Raw genomic sequence first — 23803 nt, 5'->3', positions numbered from 1 at the left:
TGCAGAAGCAGCACATTGTTGCTACACAAACATATGACAAGTTCACGGGTTATTCAAAAGCACTTGTAAACAGGTGCTAGGGCACAATAGAGAAATGCAGAGCAAGAAAGAATTGCAGTTTTTTTTTCTCATGGTTCTCAGTGCACACTTGAAATATACATGTCATGTATGCTTGGCTGAACAGTGCTCAGTCTGGCACTTCAAATACGGATACTTGCAAATCTGCCACAGTGGGTAATATCTGCAGGTGCAGTGGCTACAGACCCATTGTTGATGCATGTAAGAGCCTGGTTGGAGACAAATTCTGCAGCAACAGTGAATGTATCAAGTGAAACTTTAATATCTGTACTTGATGTTCTCTTATGCAAAGTTGTTGATGCATTGTAACTGCAGTTGAATGGAAACAGAAGCACATGCATTTTTACATTAAAAACTGGTTGCACTACAAGTTATTGAAGTATATTGCCTGTGGCATTTTGGAAAATTGACTGGTTTTACAAAGCTTAAGGCTTTAAAATGGCAAACACAGGAGAGAAGGATACTATCGCTCAGATAGTTGGTGAGAAGCTGGACTATAACAATTTCGTTCTATGGAAATTCAGGATGTCTAATTTTTTAATTGGAAGAGGCTATTGGGACCTAGTCACAGGTCTTGAAGATAAGCCCAAGCTACCGGAAGATAGACCTCCAACACAGGATCAGTTGAAGGCACACAGGACTTGGTTGGAAAAGGCCAGCAAGGTCTTGCATTGGTTGTCACTATGTGTGTCAGACACAAAGGCTATGCAAATTGCAAATTGTACTTCCCCAAAAGCTGCTTGGGACTTATTGATGAAGAATTATGGGCATGTTACTCATGCAAGAAAGACACAACTGAAGCAAAAGTTCAGCCACATATCCAGGAATGGAAGGTCTATTGAGGACTATGTCAGTGAGATCAGATCCATTGCAGAACAACTAGGATCAATTGGAGTTGAAGTTGAGGATGATGATTTGGTAGCAACTACCCTCCATGGACTTGGACAGGAATACAAGCAGTTTGATACTTCCATTTCAGTGCGTCAGGAGCAGCCTGACTTTGATGAACTTATAGCACTTCTTTTGCATGAAGAAGTGAAACTTGGACTTAATACAAGTTCCAGTGGGTCTAAAAACAGTAGGGACAATGTCTTCTACTCAAATCAAAGGGGTAGAGGTGGAAGAGGAAGATCAATTTTTCGAGGAAGAGGTGCTGGAAATGCATATGCAGCCCGTGGTGGACAGCAAGCTACTGGATGGCAAAATAGGCAGCCTCAAGCAAATAGAGGTGCCTCAAATACTCGTGGAAGAGGAGGTTATTCACCTAGAGGAAGAGGCACTTGGCAGCAGCCTCAAATGAGTTATGGACAGCAATCAAATGCAAATAAGGATTGCCATTATTGTGGCAAATATGGGCATGTAGCTAAGGATTGCTACAAAAAGCAAAATGATCAGAGAGCAAGAGGAAAGCAACATGGTAATTATGCTTCTTCTAGTGGTATGCAGGAGGATGACAGGCTGTTTGCAATGCAACATGTGAAGAAAGGGTTGCCTGTACACGACAAAGCAGATGATGTATGGTATATAGACTCAGGGGCGTCTAACCACATGACTCCTCATGGAGAGTGGTTTGACACATTGGTAGAAGGTGCTCATGGATATGTTTGCACAGGGGATGATACGCAACATGACATTATGCATACAGGTACTGTTCCCTTGATGATGCATGGTGACAGGAAAAAGAGTCTTTATGATGTATTGCATGTACCCTCCATAACCAAAAATTTGCTTTCTGTGGGACAAATGGCTGAACAAAATCTACAAGTTAGATTCAATAGAGATGGATGCTACATTGAAGAGTATGGTCAAGGATGCAAACTCATTGCTAAAGGCAAAAGAAATGGTAGGATGTTTACATTGGATACGAAAATTCCAGCATTGAATGCTGCTATGTACTCACATAAAAATGCTGCAATAAGGGACATTGAGATATGGCATAAAAGGATTGGACATGTAAATGTTCAAAAGTTGAAAAATATGCAGCATAAACAAGTTGTACTTGGACTTCCTAAGTTCAAGCATGAGGAATTGGGACATGTATGTCAGTCTTGTCAATTTGGAAAGCAATCAAGGCTTCCATTTATGAAGCATGTAAGCACTACTACTAGACCATTACAGCTTGTACATTCTGATGTATGGGGACCCTCACAGAATGTATCTCTTGGGGGATCACAATACTATGTGTCATTCATAGATGACTATAGTAGGTACACATGGTTGTATGTGCTAAAGCACAAGAGTGATGTCATGGATGTTTTTCAGGATTTTAAGAGACATGTGGAGAAAGAATTGGCTTGTTATATCTCATGCTTGAGATCTGATAGTGGTGGCGAATATGTTTCTAAAGACTTTGATCACTTCTTGGTAGCTCATGGAATTAAAAGGCAACTGACATGCAGGTACACACCACAACAAAATGGTGTAGCCGAAAGGAAAAACAGGGTGATCATGGAATCGGCTAGAGCCATGTTGAATGAGAAAAGCCTACCAAATGCATATTGGGCAGAGGCTGTAATGACTGCAGTGTATGTCATGAATCGTACACCAACAGCAGGTATACATGAGGTGACTCCTTATGAGAGGCTTTATGGGATAAAGCCAGACATCAGCCATCTTAAGGTTTTTGGATGCTTGGCATATGTACATGTTCCAGATGAAAAGAGGAAAAAGCTCGATCCAAAGGCAGAAAAGGCCATCTTTATTGGGTATGCACAAGATAGGAAAGCGTACAAATGCTACAATCCTTCCACTCATGAGACATTGGTCTCAAGAGATGTGGTATTTGATGAGATGAAATCATGGCATGAGAAGAAGATCACTGTGATGAATGATGAGGATGGCTATCACGAGCCTTATATACATGCAGGTACTAATGAAAGTGCAGAAATTTCTGGGCCTTCTAAAGATGCTACTATATCAGTTAGTCCTTGGACAGGCAGATTGAGGACTTCAGCATCTTTGTCCACTGACACGGGTATGTCAGTGAGGGGGAGAGATGTGGACAAAGGCAAAGGAAAACTTGATGATGTTACAGGGCCACTCACTTGTGGTTATGATTCACCTGGTACTGACAGCTTGGATAGTGAGTTTGGTATTCCATCGGTTGTGACTCCTGGTGTGAGACATAGATATATACCACCTCATGAGAGAGGAGAGTCTCATACTGCACCTCAGTTGAGGAGATCAGAAAGAGTCAAGAAGCCTATGGATAGGCTTACATACAGTGGTTACACAGTAAGACACTATGCATATATGGCAAAAGTCACTAGCTTCAAGGAACCCACAAAGTTTTCTGAAGCTATTTTGGATGATCATTGGTGTAAGGCAATGGATGAGGAATATTCAACATTGGCTGAAAATGACACTTGGGATTTGGTTGAATTGCCTGAAGGAAAAATGGCTATTGGTTGCAAATGGGTATACAAAGTGAAATGCAAATCAGATGGCACATTGGAAAGGTACAAGGCAAGACTTGTGGCAAAAGGGTATGCACAACAATATGGTCTTGATTATGAGGAAACATTCAGTCCTGTTGCTAAAATGGCAACCGTGAGGACAGTGATTGCGTTGGCAGCATCTAAATGATGGAGTATGTATCAGATGGATGTGAAGAATGCTTTTCTCAATGGTGATTTGGTTGAGGAAGTATACATGGATCAACCCGAGGGCTATACACATCCAGATTTTCCTACATATGTGTGTAGATTGAAGAAAGCATTATATGGGCTGAAGCAAGCACCTAGAGCTTGGAATGCTAAGATAAGTGCATGCTTACAAAAACTTGGTTTTACTATGGGCAAGGCTGATCATAGCCTATTCACAAAGAAGACAAGAGCTGGTTATGTAGTATTAGTCATCTATGTGGATGACTTAATCATTACAGGTGATGATGTCACAGGAATTGGAGAGATCAAGGAAATGTTACATGCTGAATTTCAGGTCAAAGATTTGGGAGATCTGAAGTATTTCCTTGGGATTGAGGTTATCTCTACATCTCATGGTACTTGGTTGTTGCAGAAGCAGTATGCACAGGATATGTTAACCAAGTATGGTATGTTGGATTGCAAAGCATTGAGCACTCCATTGGAACAAAATGTTAAGCTACTTGCAAATGTTGGACATGAGATTGAGAATGTCACTATGTATAGACAAATAGTGGGTAGCCTGATTTACCTTACCATTACTAGACCGGATCTTAGCTATTCAGTTGGACTGATTAGTCAGTTCATGCAGAAGCCTATGAAGCCACACTTGGTTGCAGTGAGGAGGATCTTGAGATATGTAAAGGCTACATCAGATTATGGTCTATTCTATGAGCATGGTAAGCCTTTGGAGCTTACAGGATATACAGATGCTGACTGGGCAGGAAGTACCTATGACAGGAGATCTACTAGTGGGTATCCATTTTCCCTTGGTAGTAGTATGATCAGCTGGAACAGTAAGAAGCAACCTACAGTTGCACTCTCTAGTACTGAGGCAGAGTATAGAGGTGCTACACTAGCTGCATGTGAGGCAGCATGGCTCATGAAGCTTCTTGATGATTTAGGCATGCAGGAAGTCAGGCCTGTCACACTCTATTGTGACAACATGAGTAGTGTGCTCCTAGCCAGTAATCCTATCTATCATGCTAGGACTAAGCACATTGAGGTACACTATCACTTCATCAGGGAAAAAGTGATTGCAGGTGACATTGATTTGGTCCATGTGAGGATAGAAGACCAAGTTGCAGATATCTTTACCAAGTCATTGGGTAAAGATAAGTTTGTGTATTTCAGAGAGTTACTTGGAGTCAAGTATCCTACTTGAGCTTGAGGGGGAGTGTTGAGACTCAAGCTCATTTGTCTTCTGTCAGTTGCTTACCTTAGTGAATAAGGTTAAGTCACACTAACTTAACCATGATTAGATTTAGGTCAGTTTATCTTTGAGTGTGTGTAGTACATACAGTTGACTGGTGAGTGACTGGGTGTGGATAATGGAGAATGAACTGAAGGGAGCTGTTTGCTACCCTTGGGCCTGAGTCTTTGTCTCTATCTCTTTTTTCCTTCTGAACTCTAATATTTCTCTACTTCTTCTCTCTCATACTTGGATAACCTATAAGGAGGTTTATTGATGGATTTAGTGTTAGGCATTAAATCAATAGGATGATCCACTTCTTGTTGAGGAGGAAATGATGTAGGTGGTTGGAATATGTTCTAAAACTCTTTCCAAAAGTTTACATAGACATGGATCTTGCTCCTTAGGTGAAGTAGATTGTTGATTTTCATCTAGAAGAAGTGTGAAAATGTAAGACATAGCATTAATTTCCTTCTTTGTCTTCTTCTTTATGATTATTTTCACTTTCTTTCTCTCTATGCCATTAAGTTTTACTTGCTGCTCATTCCAAGTAAACTCCATGAACATTTGATTTAGATCCAAAGAAAATTTTCCAAACTGTTTAAGCCAATCACAGCCAATGATGATGTCAATAGGACCCATATCTAGGACAATCAAGTCCATCATAATAGTGCAAGACTGTGATAATTCAATAGGAGTCTGCCGACATATCTCTTTACTCAACTCTTGAGAGCACCATTACCCACTTGTACCTTCAATGGGGAATCTATTTCTTGAGGCAGTAGTTTCGGCTCGTACAATGATTTGGCATCGACAAAACTATGTGTGATGCCTGTATCAATGAGAATATGAGCAACCTTTGAATGTATAGTACCCTTGAGACGAATTTTCACATTTACAACCCATCGATGTATCGTGAGATATATAACATAACATGGGTTGATAGGAAACCATAGAAGGATCATCAATCTTTGATCCACCAGGATCAAATGGACCATCTGGATCATAAGGAAAACTATTAAGTGGCTCTAATTCCTCTTGTGTGTCCTGATCATCATGTTCATGCATCTCATCACAAGTAGAAACTGCCTCTACTTGCAAAAGATTTCCTTCTTGTGTCTCCTCTTGATCAGAGTCTTCAATATTCAACATATTAGACTTTGCCATATATCCTTTGCAATTCTGCTTGTGCCCATGAGACCATTTCTCCCCACATTTATAGCGTAGACCCTTGGATTTGTCATTGGGAAGTGCCCTATTACTGTTGTTATTGGGATATTGCTCAGTTGCACCTTCAGCCCTCTTGAATTCTCCTTTTGGATTAGCATTATATCGGTAAGCTGGAACCTTGATGAAATTATTTTGAAACTTGTTTTTAGCTCTAAATTCCTCTCTTTGTTGGCTAAAATATTGTCCAAATCTCATAGGCTGATTTGATTGATAACTCATTCCTGTTTTGGGCTAAAATGAAATAAAATCTCTTCTATATTTTTGGATGTACCTTTCAGCATATTGAATGGTTGCATGGACATTTGTAGGCTTGGATGTCTCAAGTTCAGCTGAAAGGTTTGGATCAAGACTAAAAATATATTTTTTCAGTTTGACTGAATCGGAAAAGCCTTCCATATACATGGAAAAATTTAAGAATTGGTTGGAATACTCCCTCACGATAGAACCCCTTTGCCTAAGATCATACCATTTCCTTTCAAGTCTTTGCTTCTCCATCTCAGTGACACAAACACTTGAGTCATGGGTGGCTGATTTGAAGTCCTCCAAAGACTAAAAATTCTCCCCAATCTTGCTCATGTATCTCCACCATGCATGTGCATATCCCTCTAGGTTTAGGTCTGCATAACAAATCTTTGCTTGATCATTGAGTGGGTAGAGATTGAAATACATTTCCAATTTGTTGATCCATTCCTCAAGTTTGGTCGGTGAAGGGTGATCTCCTTTGAAATTGGATATGGTGATCTTGTCCTTGTATTCCTTGTCATAATGATAGTGCTTCCCATTATGATTGGTATATCCAAAAGACTGCTGCCTATTAAAATGATCACTCATTGCTTGCTATCCATGATTAGGAGTAAATGAATGCTGCCCATTTTGATTATTTCCAAAAGATTGATGACTAAACAATGAGTTCCCATGCAATTGTTGGTTATGAGTGGATATCTCATGTGGAAACCTATCATCATGATCTTCAGTATGTTGGAAACTGTCTCCATTCCTTGCTTTATCACATGCATACTACCCTTGATCATCTCTTACATTATGAACTTGTGTATATTGAGAACTAAACTCTTTATAGAAGGGATGACATCCATGTATAAACTCATTTCTGTCATCATGCAGGGAATAGAGTTGGCATGAGGTTAAACTATTTCATTCACCTTAGAAGTTCCTCCATGTTCAAAAGTGGATGGTATATGCTGGTGGGCTGCTGTGAACCTCACATTGCCATGAGTAATAGGTACATATTCAGCATGGGAAGGTGGATTGCTTTGCAATTTGTTACCCAAGTTGCTGAATATTGTAACCGGCTGTTCAAATTTGGAATCCAACCTATGGTTTTTTTGCTCCATATGTGTAATCATCTTGCCAAACTTATCACCCCCATTGAATGGGTAAGTTGGATTAGACCTTCATTCATATTACAACTTGCTTTGAAGCTGCTAGAAATCATTGGAGTCATGAGAAACATTTACTTTAGTTCTAGGATCATTGTCATGAGGAACCCTTGGCTATTGAATCTCTTCATTAGTTTTACTATTGCCCATACATTCCTATCCCTAATTTGTGTCCCTTATGGTAGGATTTGCTTCAGCATTTTAATATTCTAAGCCCTCATTAATGTTCTCCGATACCTTCCCCTTCTTCTTATTCCTTGCCATCATGGAAACTGTAGTAACTCAAGACTCCCTGTCAAAGAATGGTCAATAACTAGAGCTATACTCCTCCAATCTAAGTGCTTAATAGCTCCAAACAAAGCTAATAACACGTAGATATACTAGATTGAGGCTACAAGTTTGGAAAAGGTATATGGTTTCTTTAGATAAAAATAGTGTACCCTATCAACCTGTCTAGGTGCTGTCCACAATGACCACCTGTAACTAAATGACCATAACTTTTGAATCGCTGGTCCAAATGAGGTGCTCTATAGCTAGGATCAAAGATGACTTTGTCCTCTACACATGGATTATAAGAATCAATTTTTCAAAATAAAAATTTCCACTCTTGTAATTGATTGTTTATGACTGTCCAGGATGAGAGAGTAACATGTAACCACCTGTAACCTGTTTCAACCCATTTGGCAATAGATCATTAAGAATTCCATTTGGGCACTGAAGTACAACCTGTAGGCTCAGTCACCAACCTATGATCACCTTTAAAGTACCTGTAGACATGTATCTCTGTTCGAAACTGTCACCTACACCCCTGTTTTGCTCTATTTGGTACCAAAAGTTTTCAACTCTTTGTCCATTCTTTCCCAAGTGGTATTCCTTGGTCCACTACTTGTGATGAGGGATAAAACGGTGAATAGACACCTAAATGGGCTCTGAAACTCCGGAAGGTGTGCAAAGTTATGAAATGAATGTTGCCTCTTCAATGGAAATTACACAAAGACTAATAAGAAATGCTGTGAACCATAGCTTGCCACTTCTTAATTCAAGATGTCTTACAACCAAGAATTACAAGAGAGATTGAAGTCATGGTAGCTTGAGAATCAATTGATGCAAGGAACTCACCAATTACAATGGTGGGGACACCAATTAAAATGGTGGGGAAGGAACTCACCAATTACAATGGGGGGGGGGGGAAGGAATTACCTTCAAGCTCCAAGAAGTGGAGATGTGAAAATGATTAAAATATGATTTACATTGGCACCCTCTTGCCTTTTATACTCCAGTTTGAAATAAGCTAATTACCTAACTAAGGTAGCATGAAAAATTGCTTTATTACAATCCATCCATGCCTAAAAGTTTTGTCCTCAAAACTTTGAAGATTGAAAGGACAAGTGGATGGTAAATGTGAAGAAATGAGAGACCGATGCTGGATATCTCTGTTGAAGTTGTTCATTGAAGAAGATAATCATCCATTGAAAAAAATATCCTAAATAAGCTCAAAGCTAAAAGGGGATGCAATGGCAGTGGAAAAGGAGAAGAGGAAGATGCAGGAGAGAAGAGTACACACAATGTAGGTGTTGTCCAAAATGATATATGACAGCCTTATTGCACTATCTCATATATATGAATAAAGAATATGGGTGGTCAGTGTACACGGGTAGGCCCAAGGGCCTTTTACCCCAACAACCTCCCACTAAAAGGCCAATGGGCCAGGGAGTGAAAAAACAAAGAAAAAGGAAAAGAGGCAAGGTGAGGAATCATGACATCTCACCCAACGCCCAATCAGAAAGCGAGCTATGCAATAAGCAGGAACCTCTGTGAAAGAAGAGTCAAGCATCCACGAGTCCACCATGACATCCAAGAGATAAGTGATCCCTCAGCTCCATACAGTGGAGCAATCCAAGAATGCTTCTCATGAAGCAAGCACAACTCATGAGTGCAAGGTTGTAATGCAGAAGCATCAAAGTAGCGCATAGCATCAACGTGGCGCATAAGAGAAAGCTAAGAGCACATAGACTCTCCAAAGTCAATCATAGAAGAAGGGCCAGCATCCCAGACATATGTAAGATGGGGTCTCAAGATAGTATGCAGCCTCAGTGAAGCGGAAAACTGACATATGGCTATAGCATCAACCGTAAAACACATTGAATGTGCATCAAGAGGCTTGAGAGATGTTTTGTCTCATAAAAGATAGCATGATGGATGTGTATAAATTTTTGGACATCCAAATCTCATAACCTGTAAGATTGAAAGTCACCATCTCCATAACTAAGGAGAATACATCTATGTGACATAGGCATATCTGGCATTCATACAAATGCCTGGTAGCCAAACATCCTCAAGTAATCATAGGAGCGTCTCATGCCACTCCATGCCTCGTATGGTGTAATACCATCCAAAGTTAGACACGGCATCCTATTAAGCAAGCAGACTGCCATCATAAGGGCCTTAGCCCAAAATCCATAAGATAACCTAGCTATGGTAAGCATAGAAGCAACCTTTGCGTGTAGAGTCAGGCACACGCCATGAGCAATTAGGTAATACCGTGGGCATAGGAAATCAATGCCAAACTGTTGATGATAGGATTGAAATCTAGGAGAGATAGCATGACTCTCATAATCCATTTGCAAGCACCTAGACTTGCAACCAGTAGAATCCATAAACTTGTCAAGCATAACTATGGCATCTTGAATCCGTACTAAGGGAAAAGCCCAAACACGGTGGGTAGCTTGATCCACGAAGGTGGAAAAATGCAAAGCTCCACCAAGTGACTGAGTAGGCATAGGTCCATAAATTGCACAATGGACAAGATCTAGAGAGCCACGCCTCTCACGATCTCCATGAGCCAAAGGAGCTCTGCAAGGACCATAAGTACAATCAGGGAAAGCATCAAGATCTGCATGTGACAAAGGAGGCAGCAATGAGTCTGAACGAGACAAGATCTCCATTCCTCTGTGGTGCATATGGCCTAGGCAATAATGCCATAACAATGCATGTGGTATCTGGATAATTGCAACCATAGAATCTTCCACATGAGAGACATGCACTGGGTAATGAGAACCAACTCTAGAACCAATGGCCAAAACCAATCAACCACGACATATCTTCCATGACCTATCCTCAAGAGAAACAGAGTAACCTGCATCGTGCAACTAACTGACAGAAATCAAGCTCTTACTGAGCATGGAAACATGTAAAACATCCCTGAGCATAAGAGAAGTCCCATTAGGCAAAGCTAAAGCTAGGTGTATGTCCCCTATACCAAAAATAGCATAAGTCTACTCAAGGCCCAAATCAATACATCCGTCAACCTCCCTATAAGAAAAGAACCATGCTCTATGAGGGATAACATGAGAAGATGCTATAGAGTCCAAAAGCCAATCAAAGGCATAGGCCTAATCACTAAGCAAGTAAGTTGTAGGGAAACAAGATGACAAGAGTACTGTGGGAGCTTTCACTCAACCGCCAAGACCCACGGACCGCTTATTGTTTCAAGCGTTCCAAGCCAAGCACTAATGGCTACCTCTCACATAGCCGACACGCCATCCATATCTACGGGTGTAGTGAGCTTACCTTGATGCTGTTTGAGTTACCTCCTCTCCCGCGCACTTCGGTAGCTCCACGATCCAAGTGCAAGCTTCAAGCAAGCTCCATCCTCAAGCTCCACGCTCCAAGCTCCATTTCCGCGAGCAAGAGAAGAGAAGAGAAGAGAAGAGAAGAAGAGAGGAGAAGATGGAGAGCTTCTCCTCCTCGGTCCCTCACCCTCACACACTCACTCCCTCACACTCTCACACTCCCTCTCTCAAGCACAAGCTCAAGCAAGCAAGAAGAAGAAGAAGAAGAAGAAGAGGAGAGCTACTTTTGGCTACACACAAGAATGAGCTCTTCATTCACTTTTCAACTTTTTTTACAAAACCCTACTTCCCTTTTGGGCGGTCATTCCCTTTTTCCCTTTTTTACATGGCCGGTCATAGCCTAGGCCCTGTTTTCCATTGTTCTTTTCTCTTCCTTGCTTTCTTTTCACTACCCTTCTATCTTTACAAATAGCACGGGTGAGAGCCCGGCACTCTTTTACAAGATTTTAGGGTGCACTTTTTATGCGCCTTTCCCTTTTTGTGGTTGCCTTGGTCTTTAACGGTTGTCCTTGTGCTTTTGGGCTTTTCTCCTTCCTTTCCTTCCGTCGGGCTACCTTCTTTTCGCCTTTGCTCTGCATCTTCTCTGCTTTCTTTCGCTCTCGTCGTGTTGGGGTTAACAAGTACATGCTCTATTGCATCATCATGGGTAACCACATGTACCTCACCACTAGAAAGAGTGGTAACACCTACCGCATCACTGACTCTCTGCTCATGTTTGGTATCTATCTCTGTTGCTCTCTAATCCATCTAAAACATTTTCTTTTAACATGCCCACGCTTTCCACAATGGAAGCGTATAACATTTGTAACTGAAGAACTTGTAGAAGACGACAAGGAATCCAAGTCATCATGAATAGGGCTATCCATAGCATTCACGGAGCTCAAGGAGTCAAGGGCTATCTTGTTGAGATTGAGAGAGGCAGAGACAGAGTGAAGAGCAAGCATGCTCTCTCCTTCTTCCGTTCATTCATTCATTCATTATCTCATAACCACACACATCGAGTAAGTGTATACAATAGTACTAAGGTCTGTAGGACCATTCACACTGGGTCTAAGACGATCGACTTATTTAATGTCCCACACTTGCTGATACAGCTAGACAAGGTTAATGTCCGTCATACATACTAACAGGAGAATAGTATGAGCTTGATATTCTAACACTCCCCCTCAAGCTCAAATCATATGATGAAATCCAAGTAGCTGTCTAAAACTACTAAACTTATCTTTACCCAAAGACTTGGTAAAGATATTTGCAACCTGTTCATCAGTCTTCACATGCATAAGATCTACTCTCCCTGCAAGAACCATCTCTCTGATAAAATGGTAGTGTACCTCTATGTATTTTGTCTTGGCATGGTATACTGGATTCGTTGCCAGGAGTACACTACTGAGATTGTCACATAATAAGGTCAGTAGAGCATCCATCTGGATATCCAAATCAGCCATAAGCTTGAGTAGCCATGAAATCTCACATGCTACCAATGCAGCACCCTTGTACTCTCCCTTAGTACTAGACAATGCAACCATTGGTTGCTTCTTGCTGCTCCAGCTGATCATGCCACTTTCAAAGCCAAAAGCATAACCACTCGTAGATCTGTTATCATATGAGCATCCTGCCTAATCCCCATCTGTGTATCCAACCAGTTTCAAGTGTTTATCTCTCATATAGAACAACCCATAATCTACAGTGGACTTAACATATCTCATAATCTGCCTAACAACATCCAAATGTGGCTTCCTGGGCTTTTGCATAAACTGACTTATGAGCCCAACTGCATGACTCAAATCTGGCCTAGTGATGGTCAAATAGATCAGACTTCCAACCATCTGCCTGTACATAGTCATATCCTGAATTTTAGCTCCAGTGCTAATGTCCAACTTGACATTTTGATCAAGGGGTGTATCCAATGGTTTGCATTCAACCATGCCATACTTTTTCAGCATTTCCATGGCATAGTGTTCTGCATCAGCCATAAACCATTTTCAGCCTTAATTACCTCAATACCCAAAAAAGTACTTCAATTCACCTAGATCTTTCATATGAAATTCAGATTTTAGCATATTCATTACATGCTGTATGCCCAAGTCATCATTACCAGCAATTATCAAATCATCAACATATATGACCAACACTACCAAATAGGCTGTGATGAGCCCTACCAACAGTAAATCCCAACCTCTGCAAGTAGTTACTGATCCTAGCATGCCAAGCTCTTGGAGCTTGCTTCAACCCGTACAGTGTCTTTTTCAGCTTGCATACATAATGCTGAAAATCAGGTGAACATACCCTTATGGCTGAACCATATAGACATCCTCTGCTAAGTCACCGTTAAGAAATGCATTCTTAACGTCCATCTGCTGTAATTTCCAGCCTCTAGCAGCAGCCAAAGCAATCACAGTGCGTATGGTTGCCATCTTGGCAACATGGCTGAATGTTTCCTCATAATCAAGTCCATATTGTTGGGCATACCCCTTAGCAACCAACCTGGCTTTGTACCTTTCCACACTGCCATCCGACTTGCATTTGATTTTGTAGACCCATTTGCAGCCAATGGTCTTTTCTCCTTCAGGCAGTGGTACAAGATCTCATGTCTTATTTTCAGCCAAGGCATTCATTTCTACATCCATGGCTGCACATCAATTCTCATCTTCCACTGCCTCAGCATATGTACCTGGTTCTTTGATCTTCATCACTTTTGTCATGTAAGCATAATGGTTTGCAGTGTAGCCACTATATGTCAACCTGTCAACAGGGTATCTGATCCTCTGTGAGTGTCTAAGCTGTGGTATACTGCTCGATTTTCCTCTCTCATGAGGCAGAATGTACCTGCTTTGCCTTGCGCTAGATGTATAGACAGTCGAAATACCAAGTTCACTGTCTAAATTGTTAGCAGACTCATATCCAGAAGTCATTCTATCAGGTGTCATCATCCAAGATATATCCTCAGTAACTTTCTCTTTTCCTTTGCTGTCCACAACATCATATCTCCCCCTCACTGACATAGTGGTGTCAGTGGACGGTGAGCTCCTCAATCTCTCTGTCCATGGGGATACTATTTGACTACTAGGTCCTGTCATAGCAGTGCTCTGCTGCATATCAACTGTAGATACATGAATGGAAGGCATATTCGATGGCACTGTAGTCGGTGATACATACCAAGAACCCATCTCATAAAAAAATAACATCCCTGCTCACCAAGATCTCCTTGGTAGAGGGATCATAGCACTTATATGCCTTTTTCTCCTGCGAATATCCAATGAAAACACACTTATGCGCTTTTGGATCCAGCTTCTTCCTTTTTTCATCTAGAATATGCACATAAGCAAGACCGCCAAAGACTTTCATGTGACTTACATCCGGCTTATAGCCATACAACTTCTCAAACGGTGTCATCTCATGAATACCTGCAGTGGGAGTCCGATTCAAGATATACATGGCTGTCATAACAGCCTCAGCCCAATAATAGAGCGGCATCTTCTTCTCATTCATCATGGCGCGAGCAGCTTCCATCAAGACCCTATTCTTTCTTTCAGCTACCCCATTCTGCTGAGGAGTGTAGCTGCAGGTAAGCTGCCTACGTATGCCATTTTCAGCCAGAAAGTTGTCAAACTCATTTGACACATACTCCCCACTGCTATTTGATCTCAAGCAAGAGATATAGCAGTCAAATTCCTTTTCAACCTGCTTTTTAAACTGCTGAAAAACAACAAACACCTCATCCTTTGTCTTTAGAATGTAAACCCAAGTATAGCGACTGCAATCATCAATGAATGTCACATAATACTTCGAGCCTCCCATGGATGCATTATGAGCTGGCACCCAAACATCAGAGTGCACTAACTTCAATGGACATGTACTTTGCCTTACATGCCTGACAAATGGCAACCTTGATTGCTTACCAAACTGGCAAGCATCACATACATGACCAATATCTGAATATTGGAACTTGGGTAAACCTGTAACAAGCTGCTTTTTCTGCATAATTTGCTGCCTTTGCAAATTTACATACCCCACTCTCTTGTGCCAAATTTTCAAGTCTCTGACAGTGCTAGAACCATGGGCAAACATAGATGAATTCAGCTCTGGCAAGGTAGCATCAAGAGTAAACATTCTGCCATTCCTATGACCGTGAGCTATCAACTTGCATCCATTGTCAAACTCTTCAATAAAGCAACCATGCTTATTGAATCTAACCTACAAGTTTTGCTCTCCGACAGACAGTAAGTTCTTCGTAATCGAAGGAACATGCAATACATCATGAAAATTTTTCTTTCTGCCATCATGAACCATAAGAGGACTTTGCCTTTATGCTCAATACTATGCTGTGTGTCATCACCTGTACAGACATAGCCATGTTTTTCAGCCACCATATCAGTGAACCAATCACCATGAGGAGTCATGTGGTTCGATGCCCTTGAATCAATGTGCCAAACTACATCATCAGTGCATTTTTCAGTAACTCTGTCTTTTACATACTGCATGGCAAACAATCTATCTCCTGAAGTATCATCTGCCTGACTAGACGTAGCAAAATGTCCATGTTGTTTGCCTTTCTGATTACCCTGCTTCTTCCAGCATTCCTTGGCAATATGCCCATACTTTCCGTAGTAATGAAAAGCCTTATCCTTGTTTGAATTGTCAGATGGACGCTGCTGTTGCCAGGAGCCTCTACCTCTAGGGCTAGATCTCCCCCTTCCTCTAAAGTTTCCACCACCTCTTGCATTCGATACCTCCTAGCTACTATTGCCATAGGATGCATTCTGTTGGCCTCCTCTGCCAGATCCATAGCCTCTACCACGGTTTCCACGGCTGCATTGATTGGAATAAAAAACTGTATCCTTGTTTTTAGAACTGCTAGATCCTGTAGCCAAGCCAAGCTTAACCTCTTCATGGATAAGCAATGCAACCAGCTCATTGAAATCAGGCATTTCAGCCCGCACAGACACAGAGGTGTCAAAATACTTATTCTCAGGCCCCAAGCCATTCAAAGTCACAGCAACCATGTCTTCATCTTCAACCTGTGAACCAATAGATGCCAACTGATCTGCAATGGTCTTAACCTCCATGACATAATCCTGTATAGATATGCTCTTCCTCTCCATGTTGTTGAACTTCTGCTTTAATTGTATCTTCCTGGCACTTGTGGTTGTGCCATAATACTTGACCAAAATGTCCCATGCATTCTTAGGAGAGCTCCAGTTCATTATCTGCATTACCATGGCATCTGAGATACATAAAGAGAGCTAATGCAAGACTCTACGAGCTCTTTCTATCCAAGCTCGGTGTAATCGTCTCTGATCAGCCGTAGGTCGATCGGGGAGCTCAGGTTCAGCTTCCGCTCTAGTCACGAACTCCTAATAGCCTTTCCCTATTAAGAATTTCTCCATGCGAATCTTCCATATGGCATAATTGTTATTGTCAAGATTTTCCCCCAGTATCTGGGTTATGTTGTTAGTCCTCTCTACATTAGCCATGTTGTACCAGACACTATTTAGTCACTGCCTGACTTCCTGCAAGCCAACAAGTATGACATCCTCAACTATTTATGATAGTTTTTTGCAATTAATTGCAGTAAAAAAACCAAGGTATTTTAGCCCGATGATAGCTCAAAATAGTCCACAACCAGTGGTCTAACTCATAAGTATAACAGTCAATACATATGCTTTGGAGTTGCTTCAGCTTAAACTCCTACAACCTCATTGCCAGGGTAAATACATATAGTCTGAAAATTGTAAACTGTCAGCAGCTTATTCAAAGCCAAAACTGAGTCATATACATGTCATACATGTCTCAAACCTTCATAGACAGCTTCTGCTGCTAGTACATGTAGCAATCCAAACATAACCATATGGGCACAAAACAGTGCATAGACAGCAAGTATAGGTGTCAAACTTCCTGCTCATAGATTGCAGTCAGCAAATGCTCAGTAAAATCTTGTCTATCCAACTCCAAAACAGCCTCAAATCATGTCATACATTCGCTTTGAAGTGTTAGGTTCAATACATGAGCATTCGGGTAACCATAGACATCTTGTCTTCACAAATCCAAGTCATAGATTGCATTTACAGTTTGTACCCAGCCAAGACAATGTAAATGCATTAATTTCCAACTCCAACTTCAGTTTTCAATAGTAATTAATGCTTGTCTTAGTCCTCCAGACATTCAGTAGGCATATCCCAAGTCATACATTTGACATGAACCAAGCAATGTCATGTAATGCTTCAAGTAGGCCAATGCTTGCTGCCCACACTTTTTGACAGTTTTTCAGCCTGCTTTAGACTTCTAGATCTGTGTATTTTCAATAAGAAATTTAAGCTTCAATGCATAACATCTAGTTTATATGTCTTCTTTACATGTACCCATGCTCCAGTGGTTGTTTTGGACATGTTTGAGAGCTCCAGACTCATGTTAACCATGCATTCATGCTGTATGTACCCTGTATACAGCAAACAGTAAAAAATCCCAGACCTGCAATCAGTGATTTTAGCTCCTAGATGAGCTCACAGCAACCAAGAATGGTTCCATGCCTTCAATCACCCTTCAAAGGGTTCAGATAATCTCTTTACCAATCAGTGGCTGATCATAATCATCATTTGCAAGCATCTGAGTCCACATTCTGGACAGGTGCAGTTCACGCAGATCTGCTGATGTATTCAGTAGCCTATACTGGTGACAATGATGGTAATGAGCACTTTATTTATGCTCAATAGAGCTCCCCATAGGCTCCATACATGCCTCAAGTACATATATCAACCATAGACCTCACAATGAGTAGATGCATACCTCTACAGGAGCAGGAGCAGTTAGCCCTTCTTCTCAAGAACCTTAAAGCTTCAATTTTTCCAGCCTTCTTCACAAATGCTTTCCATAGAGCCCAGTCATGGGTGCTCTGATACCATGTTAAGGTTGAGAGAGGCAGTGTGACAGAGTGAAGAGCAAGCATGCTCTCTCCTTCTTCCATTCATTCATTCATTATCTCATAACCACACACATAAAGTAAGTGTATACAATAGTACTAAGGTCCGTAGGACCATTCACACTGGGTCTAAGACCACCGAATTATTTAATGTTCCACACTTGCTGATATAGCTGGACAAGGTTAATATCAGTCATACATACTAATAGGAGAATAGTATGAGCTTGATATTCTAACATATCCCAACAGAGGGAACCTGCTCATAAAGACAATCATCTACTAGTACATTAGTGGTGGAATCATGCTAGGAAGGCTCATGAAACCTCAACGGATGGGAGGACGTAAAGGCATCAACCAAGGATGCAAAAGCTCCCACATGAAGAAGAGTCGTAGCCCTGCATGACATAACCAACCATAGTACAATAAAGCATAAGACATTTGTCATAAGAGGATATGGTATTCAACCATGAAATCAGTCCATAACCATATGCATAAGCATAGCTTTGCAGTACATAATGCCATGTGGGAAAAGCCAAGTCAAGCCAAGACTGGCAAGAGGCAAAAAATCCTGCAAGAGTCAAGCTCCATGAAAATCCCAAGTATTTGTACAACAACATCCAAATACTTGGCTCTGTAAATTACATGATAGTAGACAAAGTTCATAACTAGGTAAGCATCAAGAGCAAATGCTCTCTGACTAGTATGGGCAAAAGCAACCCAACTAGCATAGAATCTAGGCAACACAAAAGCAACAAAGTCATAACTACTAAACCCAAGAATTGTCAAGAAGTCCACTGATTAAGGAGTAACCTGCAAAGAACCAAGATTTAATGAGCAATGAAAGCTCAATAACCAACTACCAAGACAATGGAGCAAGCACTGCTCAAACATGTATCTGCATTCAAGTAAATCCAAGATCCATAATGGGGGCATTAAGGGCCAAATAGCATCCAAGCTGCATAAAAGATAAGCTAAACAAATGCAAAATGATCCACAAAATTCTCAAATCCAAGTTGATTCAAGCCCAAACATCTACCATGCTGCAACCGAACCCAAACGCATCCACATTAGACATCAATCCCATAATGGGTAGCAAGGGCATAAACCTTGTCAAGTGAAATGCTAGATGCAAAGAAAATGACAATGAACCAAGAATTGAGCTCTACTCTTTGATCAAGAAGCATCCGGGAGCATAAACATCAAAGTGGCATCATCCAAATACATCAGCATATCATCTCGAGTAGTTGGGAGCACCCGGAGACCATAGGCATAACCAAACTGAAGGTAAAATAACCTGTCAACCAAGATAGCATAAATCCCAATCAAGAATAAAGTTTCTACATCCAAATTAAGGCTCAATAGCTCTCAAATAGCATATTTGTGCATAAAACGTGATGATCAAGCATCAATACATCCAACATGACACCCGAATGTCAACAAAGAGCATTATGCATAAGCCGTCCCCGATAAAACCTTGTTGCCCAAACAATATACATCAGTAAATCCCTGCATAAATCAAGCTACAGAAGCTCAAACCAATTTCCAAAGCATCTCAAAACATTGGGCAAACATTCCCAAAGTATGTGGGCATCAAATGCCAAGCCTCGAAACATCACATAAGGTAAGAGCATGACATTTTCATGCTGTAAATCAACCCAAATCTATTGTAGAACATTTTGTGTTTAGAATTTGGTAGATTTGACATCACTATTTTGTTTGAAACGTGCCAAAACCCCAAGTTAGACTCTTACCTTGCCTAAATCACGTTCTAGATGCCCGAGATATGAGAAAGAATGGGATTTTTGAGCCAGATTTTGAAACATGCACAAAAAACGTGAGCTGGTACTGTGGGGCCTGCTGATTATGCTGAGGATAAGGGGGTAAATGGGGGCATACAGGGTGCCCAATGAAGCCAAGGAACACTTGCAAAGAGCCTATGAGGGCCAGGGAGAGGCGGGAGATGAAATATTACCTTTACATATCTCAAAGTTATGGGTCATTTCTATCCAAATGCAAACATTCCCAAAGCTTTGATACCAGTTGAAGGGGATGCAATGGCAGTGGAGAAGGAGAAGAGGAAGATGTGGGAGAGAAGAGCATACCCAATGTAGGTGCTGTTCAGAATGATATATGATAGCCTTATTGCACTATCTCATATATATGAATAAAGAATATGGGTGGTCAGTGTACACGGGCATGCCCAAGGGCCTTTTACCCCAACAAAAAATAGTGGAAATCTAGAATGTTGTTCTGAACATGGTAGTGATAGTAAATGACCCATAACTTTGGATAAAAATGTCAGAATGACGCATATGAGATATATAAATGAAGTATACTTCATAAGGTATCCATCCATATCATTAAAATCTCATTTTGATGTCGATAGATCAATTATTTTCATGACAGAAAATTATAACAACAAGCTGTCCACTGTGCAATGAGCTAATTATCTTCTTGAAGAAGCCATGGAAACTGATTTGAATATAAATCATGTTGCCAAGATGAGTCTTCCATAGGGGCAATCCCTTCCATTTGACAAGATATTCTATAACAATACGGTTCCTTAGAACCTTCTCTCTCCAATAATCCTTTCGAGCTCATAGATGATTAAGCCATCTTCATCTCAAGAGGAGGTAGTCTTCAAGACCTTGTATGTTAGGGCCAATATATTTCTTGAGTTGAGACACATGAAAAACATTGTGAATGCATGTGGTTGAAGGCAAATCAAGTTGGTAAGCAAGATCTCCAACTTTCCTTCTAATTTGATATGGATCATAATAGCGATGATTAAGCTTATTATGTCCACCCTTGAAAGAAGCAAAACGAGACTTAGGTACTTTCAAAAATACACATTCTCCTTCTTCAAAATCCACATGCCTTCTTTTATCATCCACATATAATTTCATTGTCTCTTGTGCCTTCCTGATGTTTTCTTTACACCGCTTCATTAAGGCTTCCATCTTTTCTAACTCTTCTCGAGCAAGAGGATTCACTTCATCACTCATTAAACAATGCTGAAGGTACTTAGACTTTATATCCATACAATGCCTCAAATGGAGACATACCAATACTCATGTGATGAGTATTATTGTAATAGAACTCTGCAAGATGAATCCAATGATCCCACACAAGATGAATACAATGCCTCAAATGGAGACATACCAATACTCATGTGATGAGTATTATTGTAATAGAACTCCACAAGATGAATCCAATGATCCCACACATTCCCTGTATCATGGCAAAAGTGTATGAGGTGGATTTCTAACCATTTATTGACCCTTTCAATTTGGCCATCTATTTTTGGATGGTAGGTAGTACTTGGAGTTAGTTTGGCATCCATGGAAGCAAATAGGCTTTTCCAGAAAATTCCCCATGAACTTGGAATCCTTGTCAGAAACAATCTTCATAGGTAATCCATGAAGTCTGAAAACTTCTTCCATGAACTAATCTGCCACTTGTTTGGCTGAATTTTGGACTTTAGTACGTAAGAAGTGGGCTGATTTTGTAAGATGATCAACCACAACAAAAATGCTATTCCAGCCCCGCTTAGTGGTAGGAAGTCCTGTAATAAAATCCATGTTGATATTAGTCCAATTACCATGTGGGATAGGCAAAGGCTGAAGTAGACCACTAGGCAATAAATTTGAATCTTTATTCTGTTGGCATAGTAAGCATTGCATCACATACTCCTTGACATCTTTCCAAAGTCCCTTCCAATAGAAATATTTATGGATCTTGTCAAAGGTTTTAAACAATTCAATGTCTTGCCAAAGGAGAAGAATGCATCTCCTATAAAATTCGAGGACCTAAATGATGACTGAGTGGTCAAGTTTACTCTCCCTTTAAACCAAAGAAATCCATTTTGCCATTTGAAATTCAAAAATTTAGATCCTATTGAGAGTGGAAAAAGACTGAATTTTTGACTGATTTTTGTTGTTTTTGAGGTTTGAATGACTGATTTTTTATGGATTTAGAGTGATGTATGATTGTTAATGGAAATATTTAGAGTGTTTTGAATGATATTGATTATGTTTTGGAAGTTCATGATGTTTCTCAGTGGAGATATGAGGTTCTATGATGTTCTGATAGGTTCTGTTGAGCTTCTGATTGGTTCTGTATACCTTCTGTATACCTTCTGTTTTGTTCTGATTGTCTTTTGTATGAAGCATGGATTGATGATTGATGAAGATTGAGATCTTTTGAAAGATTATTGAATAGTTTTTGATAGTATGGAATGGTTTGAGTATGAGTTATGAGGTTCTGATGACCTTTTGTAACCCTCTATAGAGCCTCTGTCTCTGTTCTGTCTCTGTACTGTAACTGTACTGTAGCTGTTCTAGTGTTGTACTGTAGCTGTTCTAGTGCTGTACTATAACTGTTTGTAGACCTTCTGTAAGTGTTTTGTAGAATGTATGTGTGAATTTGGGAAAGTTTTCTAACCTTTGGAAAGGATGAATCTAAGTTCAAAAGAGTTAAAACAAGTGGAAGAAGCAGTTGCTGCTGCTGAAGACTGAAGAGAAGACTAAGTGACAGTGACAGTAGTGAGCTATGAAAAGACACTTGTAGCGGCTTTGGTGACTCTTCATATCAGACATACCTCTTGGGAGGTGCATCCACGACCTAAGAAGGATTATTGAGAGTTATTATGAGAGTATTGTAGTGAGGATATGATGTACTATTGATAGAGAGAGAGAGAGAGAGAGAGAGAGAGAGAGAGAGAGAGAGAGAGAGTTAGAGATAGTCAATTCTATCAAAATAGTGTAACTGTATTGGTGCATAGATTGGATGCTGTATGCTTGCATAGTGAGCGCCGGAAGGTCCCCAAGAACAAAAGAACTCTACTTTTTGCACAAAACTCAAGGTAGAAAGCATGCATGACATGAACAAGAGACCAATTGGATGCAATCTCCCCCCATGCCTTGTGTGAGTGCTCCACAAAGCATGTATTTTTATGTATTAATCATCTTCAAGCTCAAATAATAGCCCAAATTATAAAATAGCATGCTTTTGGCTTTTGAGTTTGCTTTAGCATAAAATATAAATAAAGCTAATGGACGGGCACCCAAAGAGTCAGGCATACCCAATACAATGTCCAAATACAAATATCATAATCGTGCGCCCATGCTCATACAAAATAATAAATAAATATCCAACGCCTTAATAAATAGACTTGAAAAAATATAGGCGCCATGCCTAAAGTATGCGCCCATCAAAATATAAGTGATAACTTGAATACACGCTATTCTCCAATGCTTTCCTCCGCCACTGCTGCTATCTCTACATATCAACTGAAGCATTCACAATCGTTAGTAAAATAATATAATTAAACCAACAAAAGTGAATACCTAGCAGTCTTCAGCTACATAAATAAATCAACTGGTTAGAAATCAATCCTAACCTTAATTTATCACGAGTGTGTACTCTAAACTCATAAACGTTTATTAATTTAATATGTATTTTACGAAATCACCCACTATGGAATCACCCATATACACACTAAATTAATGAAATGGCCAAAAAGGATAGGTGTCCCCATCAACTTCTCGCACAAAGAATCAACTTTGTGTATGAGCTCTGGTCAACAAAGTTTACGGAATCCACTGTAAAACCTCAAGGAATCCACCGTGGCAGGGAATCCACCGTGAAATATGCCTCCTGGCGTCATACCCTTGGGGTAGGATAGCAATTGTCCTCAATTGCTATTAGCTCAATGT

At 40.4% G+C, this 23803-nt stretch overlaps 1 pseudogene; it reads right to left on the bottom strand.

Annotated features, from left to right (window-relative positions):
* Window positions 1-200: 200 nt before the first annotated feature.
* Window positions 201-23803, bottom strand: part of LOC148015161 (uncharacterized) — a 77947-nt pseudogene continuing 54344 nt past the window's right edge.

Source organism: Lygodium microphyllum, chromosome 24, assembly GCF_053477565.2.
Source record: "Lygodium microphyllum isolate KBCC chromosome 24, Lygodium_microphyllum_v1.1.10, whole genome shotgun sequence".
Lineage (NCBI taxonomy): Eukaryota > Viridiplantae > Streptophyta > Polypodiopsida > Schizaeales > Lygodiaceae > Lygodium > Lygodium microphyllum.
This window is presented reverse-complemented; position numbering and strand designations above follow the sequence as displayed.